Source organism: Triticum dicoccoides, chromosome 5B (genome assembly GCF_002162155.2).
Source record: "Triticum dicoccoides isolate Atlit2015 ecotype Zavitan chromosome 5B, WEW_v2.0, whole genome shotgun sequence".
Classification (NCBI taxonomy): Eukaryota; Viridiplantae; Streptophyta; class Magnoliopsida; order Poales; family Poaceae; genus Triticum; species Triticum dicoccoides.
Window position 1 is genome coordinate 24970259 of NC_041389.1, and position 7001 is coordinate 24977259.

Below are 7001 nucleotides of genomic sequence, written 5' to 3' on the forward strand. Positions count from 1 at the left end.
ATATATATATATATATATATATATATATATATATATATATATATATATATATATATATATATATATATATATATATATATATATATATATATATATATATATATATATATATATATATATATATATATATATATGAGTTTTATGTCCTCTACAGCATTCACTTATTGCTATTTCCTCAAGTTGATTTCTTCTGCTAAGTGAATGTGATCGGACCTTCCCCCTCTATGCTAAACTCAACCCAGTCTATTCACAAATTCCTCATATGCTTTCTATTTGAAACTTGTTAAAAATCTTCACTGTGTCCTTGACAGCTGAAGAAATAGCGAATGAAACTTTTAAACTTATCTTATCTGAATTTTCGGCTTTGCCGCTCAAACCGTTCCGCTTCTCACGACAATACTTATCTATTCACCCATGATCCTACACGATCGCCACCTCTCAGTACATGGGTGACAGATGTCAAGCAAATGAGAAGGGGCCAGGGGCATGTTCGTCCGATTTCCTCGGGTGAACAGTTTTTCACTCTCTATAAATACCCATGTCTCTTCCTCACTTCACTTTCACCTCGCTCGCGCTCTCTCTCGCTCGAGCTCTCCAAAAGCCTAGCACCGCCGCTACTTCATCGTCGCTGGTGAGGAAGCGCTTCACTGCCTCGACCTCGTCACCGTCGTACTCGCACCGGTTGCGGATTTCTTCACTCCGCCGCCGCCGTAGTCGTCTTCCTTTGGCGAGTTAGGGCGTGGAAGACCTGAAGTGACGAACTTCACATCTACACTTCCCAGTTCGTCATGTTCTTCACTTCGGGTAATTAAAAGTTACTTTTAATGCTCGCTTTGACTCTCTAGTTTTCTTGAAAATCTTCAAAGGTGTTTATTCTTCAAATCTTCACACACATGAACACCTCACATGTCATCTACTCTTGATTCGTTTCTCTAAGCAATGATTTTCTTCAAGATTCCTCAATTGTGTGGATTTTCAATCTATACAACTCTGGAACCTAAGACAAAGAACGCTTAGTGAAATTCCTCAAGACTCATCTGGTCAAATTCCTCAAAACCTATTCTTTTTGAAAAACCTTCTGAGAACGCATATGACCTCTCCAAATTCCTCGCAACTATACTCTGTTCACAGGTACAAATGTCTGCTGCTGAATCACTAGGTTCTCATCAACTTAACTCATTTGCAGTGTTCCTCGAAGAAAAGTTGCACACCTCTTCAGAAACTTCAGTTGTTCATATTCCTCAGCTGAAGAAAATGGCTGACAAAAGGCCACAGAAGGGAGGAAAGAGGCCCGAGGTCAATACTGCGTTTGAAATCCCTGAGGACATTTATGCTGGGTACTGCACACCCCCTGAGGAAGATAGAAATCAGCGCAAGGTGCGCATTCAAAAGATATAGAGGAGATGGGCACGGGAATGGAGGGAGTACAGATATGTTACTCCCAAGTATATCAAGAAATTCGTGCTCAACCCTCCATGCTCACGACCTCCATTGGCACCAGGCCAATTGGCAGATCCCACCAGCCTCAAGCACGGTGAGGACTATGCTGATGAATGGGCAAAGCGCTAGGACAAATTGGCCAAGCAAGCAAAGGAAGCAGTGAAGAAATTCAACGCGGACTCTGCTGTTGCTGCTGCCTCTGCTGAGGCCTCTGCTAGTCAGCCAAAGAAGGCAATGCATAAGAAGCCTACGCATAAGTCCAGTGCTTCACCTTCAATGCCCTCACGGCCAAGCTCCTCTGCTATGCCATCAAGGCCAGATTCTTCAAGACCCTCACGGCAAATTCCTCAGACTGCTCCTTCAAAGTCCTCAGCTCCTCCGTGCCAAAGGACTCAAGGCTTCTCAATTGCCTCAGGAGCATCTGCAAGCTCCTCAGCTGCTCGAAATTCCTAAGCTGGCCCCTCACTGCTGGACGAGGCATTCGACCAAGTCCTCATAGGAAGTAGGTCGCCTTCCAAGTGCCCTCTGATGATGATGAGGCTGATGATGAAGAACTTGCCGAAATCATCAGAGACAGGCAAGCCAGGGCCGCTATAGCCAAAGGCAGCAATGTGCCGCTGATGTTGGATCCAAAGTTGATCCTCAACTACATTGACCTGTGGCACAAGGATCCTAACACGCCTTTGCCAGAGATGAACCTCTCTCCTGGTCAAAGTCATGTTCTGACTACCTTCATTGAGGAAGAAAAATGGAAATTTGAACAAGGCAGAAGTTTGAAGAAAGCACAGTACAATAAACAATGCTACCTCAAGGACAATGTCCTCACTCTCACTCCTGATCAGCACCTTGCCTTGCAAGTTGAAATCAAACAACTGAGTGATGAATTTGATCACTACCATGCTGATTGGAAGGGCGCCAAGGTGCGTTTCATCAATCTGACAAAGAAATTCACTTCAAGTGTTGCTCCTCCTGTGCACGTTGAAGTTACTCAGGCTGAAGCATCTGCTCAGCCTACTGAAGAACATGCCAGCGCCGCTGATGACAATCAGGTTGTTGAAGAAAATGAGAGTGTCAGGGCTGATGACTCCATTCCAGCCGCTGAAGATATTGCCAGGACATCCACTAGTGGTGCGCCTGAAGAAAGTGAACAAGTCAGGGCAACTGCATCAGTTGTGCCTAAGGAAAGTGAACCAAAGTCCTCCACACCTCCTGCACCCACACCAACTCCAATCCTTCCATCTGCATCAGATGCGAAGAAGACCAAGGCTGCAGAACATGCAGCTGTGAAGAAAAGGAAGGCATCAACTTCATAAATTCTTCAGCTCCGAAGAAGATGAAGACTCTGTCCAGTTCAATTGACAATCCAATTGATGTCGTTCCGGTCTCATCAATGCCATCAAAGGACCTTGTTCCTTTTGGTGAAGATTATGTGATTCCCGATGAATCTGATGAAGAAACTCCTTCTACTGCTTCGGCAGAGCAGTTGGACGAACAAAGTGAAGTGGATAAAATCCCTTCAACTCCAGTCATTTCCTCACCTATGCCTTCTTACCTCTTGAGCACTGCGTTGGATTTCCCCGAAGAGGAGAGGATGATGCAGCAAAGTAGCGTAAGTATTTCCCTCAATTTTTGAGAACCAAGGTATCAATCCAGTAGGAGACCACGCACAAGTCCCTCGTACCTACACAAAACGATAGCTACTCGCAACCAACGCGATTAGGGGTTGTCAATCCCTTCACATTCACTTACGAGGGTGAGATCTGATAGAGATGATAAATAATATTTTTGGTATTTTTGATAGATAGATGCAAAGTAAAAAGTAAAAGGCAAAGTAAAAACAAAGCAAGTAAATAAAGCGATAGAGATTGATATGATGAGAATAGACCTGGGGGCCATAGATTTCACTAGTGGCTTCTCTCAAGAGCATAGATATTCTACGGTGGGTGACCAAATTACTGTTGAGCAATTGACAGAATTGAGCATAGTTATGAGTATATCTAGGCAATGATCATGTATATAGGCATCACGTCCAAAACAAGTAGATCAAAACGATTCTGCATCTACTACTATTACTCCACTCATCGACCGCTATCCAGCATGCATCTAGAGTATTAAGTTGAAAACAGAGTAACGCCTTAAGCAAGATGACATGATGTAGAGGGATAAATTCATGCAATATGATAAAAAACCATCTTGTTATCCTTGATGGCAACAATACAATATGTGCCTTGCAACCCTTTCTGTCATTGGGTAAGGACATCGCAAGATTGAACCCAAAGCTAAGCACTTCTCCCATTGCAAGAACTACCAGTCTAGTTAGCCAAACCAAAAAGGATAATTCGAAGAGACTTGCAAAGATAACTCAATCATACATAAAAGAATTCAGAGAAGAATCAAATATTTTCCATAGATAATACTGGATCATAAACCCGCAATTCATCGGTCTCAACAAACACATCGCAAAAAGAAGATTACATCGAATAGATCTCCACGAGAGAGGGGGAGAACATTGTATTGAGATCAAAAAAGAGAGAAGAAGCCATCTAGCTACTAGCTATGGACCCGAAGGTCTGAAGTAAACTACTCACACTTCATCGGAGGGGCTATGGTGATGATGTAGAAGCCCTCCATGGTGGATGCCCCCTCCGGCGGATCTCCAGAACAGGCCCCAAGATGGGATCTTGTGGATACAGAAGTTTGCGGCGGTGGAATTAGGTTTTTGGCTCCTGTTCTGGTCGTTTGGGGATACGTAGGTATATATCGGAGGAAGGAGTACGTCGGTGGAGCGTCAGGGGGGCCACAAGGTAGGGGGGCGCGCCCAGGGGGCGCGCCCTCCACCCTCATGACTGCCTCTGGCACTACTTGGAGTAGGGTCCAAGTCTCTTGGATCACGTTCAGTGAGAAAATCATGTTCCCGAAGGTTTTACTCCGTTTGGACTCCGTTTGATATTTCGTTTCTTCCAAACACTGAAATAGGCAAAAAAAACAGCAATTCTGGGCTGGGCCTCCGGTTAATAGGTTAGTCCCAAAAATAATATAAAAGTGGAAAATAAAACCCAATATAGTCCAAAACAGTAGATAAAGTAGCATGGAGCAATCAAAAATTATAGATACGTTGGAGACGTATCAGGCATCCCCGAGCTTAATTCCTGCTCGTCCTCGAGTAGGTAAATGATAAAAAAAGAATTTTTGATGCGGAGTGATACTTTGGCATAATTTCAATGTAAATCTTCTTAATTGTGATATGAATATTCAGATCCGAAAGATTCAAGAAAAAAGTTCATATTGACACAAAAATAATAATACTTCAAGCATACTAATCAAAGCAATCATGTCTTCTCGAAATAACATGGCAAAAGAAAGTTCATCCCTACAAAATCATATAGTTAGGCTATGCTTCATTTTCGTCACACATATATGTTCCCAACTTCTATACCTCCGAAGGCAAGCCAAGCAATTGTTTCATACTTAAATAATCTCAAACCTTTTCAACCTTCACGCAATACATGAGCATGAGCCATGGATAAATTACTATGGGTGGAATAGAATATGATGATGGGGATTGTGTGGAGAAGACAAAAAAGGAGAAAGTCTCACATTGACGAGGCTAATCAACGGGCTACGGAGATGCCCATCAATTGATGTCACCATGAGGAGTAGGGATTACCATGCAACGGATGCACTAGAGCTATGAATGCTCAACAAAAGAAAACTAGTGGGTGTGCATCCAACTCGCTTGCTCATGAAGACCTAGGGCATTTGAGGAAGCCCATCGTAGGAATATACAAGCCAAGTTCTATAATGAAAAATTCCCACTAGTATAAAAAGACAACTTTATGAGACTCACCACATGAGGAACAAGGTGCTACTTTGAAGCACAATATATGAGACTCACTACATGAAGAACAAGGTGCTACTTTGAAGCACAAGTGTGGAAAAGAGATAGTAGCATTGCCCTTTTTATTTTTATTTTAATTTTTTTTGGGCCTTTCTTTTTTGGCCTTTTTTTTGGGCAATGCTCTAATAATGATGATCATCACACTTCTATTGATTACAACATAAGGATTACAACTCGAAACTTAGAACAAGATATGACTCTATATGAATGCCTCGGGCAGTGTACCGGGATGGTGCAATGAATCAAGAGTGACATGTATGGAAATAATGCATGGTGGCTTTGCCACAAATACGATGTCAACTACATGATCATGCAATGGCAATATGACAAAAGTAATGTATGTCATGATGATGATGGTGGAAGTTGCATGGCAATATATCTCGGAATGGCTATGGAAATGCCATGATAGGTAGGTATGGTGGCTGTTTTGAGGAAGATATAAGGGGGGTTATGTGTGATAGAGTGTATCATATCACGGGGTTTGGATGCACCGGCGAAGTTTGCACCAACTCTCAAGGTGAGAAAGGGCAATGCACAGTACCGAAGAGGCTAGCAAAGGCGGAAAGGTGAGAGTGCATATAATCCATGGACTCGACATTAGTCAAAAGAACTCATATACTTATTGAAAAAATTTAGAAGCCATCAAAAATCAAGTACTACGCGCATGCTCCTAGGGGGATAGATTGGTAGGAAAGGACCATCGCTCGTCCCCGACCGCCACTCATAAGGATTCACAAGCCAGGTACACTTCATGTTTCAAATTTGTTACACAACTTTAACCATACGTGCATGCTACGGGACTTGCAAACTTCAACACAAGTATTTCTCAAATTCATAATCACCCAACTAGCACGAATTTAATATTATCACCTCCATATCTCAAAAAAATTATCAAGCATCAAACTTATCTTAGTATTCAACGCACTCAAAAGAAAGTTTCACATATCTTGAATACCAAGTATATTAACATTAAGCAAATTACCATGCTATTAATGACTCTCAAAATAATCTAAGTGAAGCATGAGAGATCAATAGTTTCTTTAAAACAAATCCACCTCCGTGCTTCTAAAGATAAAAGTGAAGCACTAGAGCAAAAATTATCAAGCTCAAAAGATAAAAGTGAAGCACTATGAGCAAAAACTATCAAGCTCAAAAGATATAAGTGAAGCACATAGAGTATTCTAACAAATTCCAATTCATGTATGGCTCTCTCAAAAGGTGTGCACATCAAGGATGATTGTGGTAGACTAACAAGCAAAGACACAAATAATACAAGACGCTCCAAGCAAAACACATATCATGTGGTGAATAAAAATATAGCTCCAAGTAAATTACCGATGGAAGTGGACGAAAGAGGGGATGCCTTCTGGGGCATCCCCAAGCTTTGAATTTTTGGTGTCCTTGGATTATATTGGGGGTTACATGGGCATCCCCAAGCTTAGGCTCTTGCCACTCCTTGTTCCATAATCCATCAAAAGAATTCACCCAAAACTTGAAAACTTCACAACACAAAACTCAACAGAAATCTCGTGAGCTCCGTTAGAGAAAGAAAACAAAATACTACTTCAAGGTACTGTAATGAACTCATTCTTTATTTATATTGGTGTTAAACATACTGTATTCAAACTTCTCTATGGTTTATAAACTATTTTACTGGCCATAG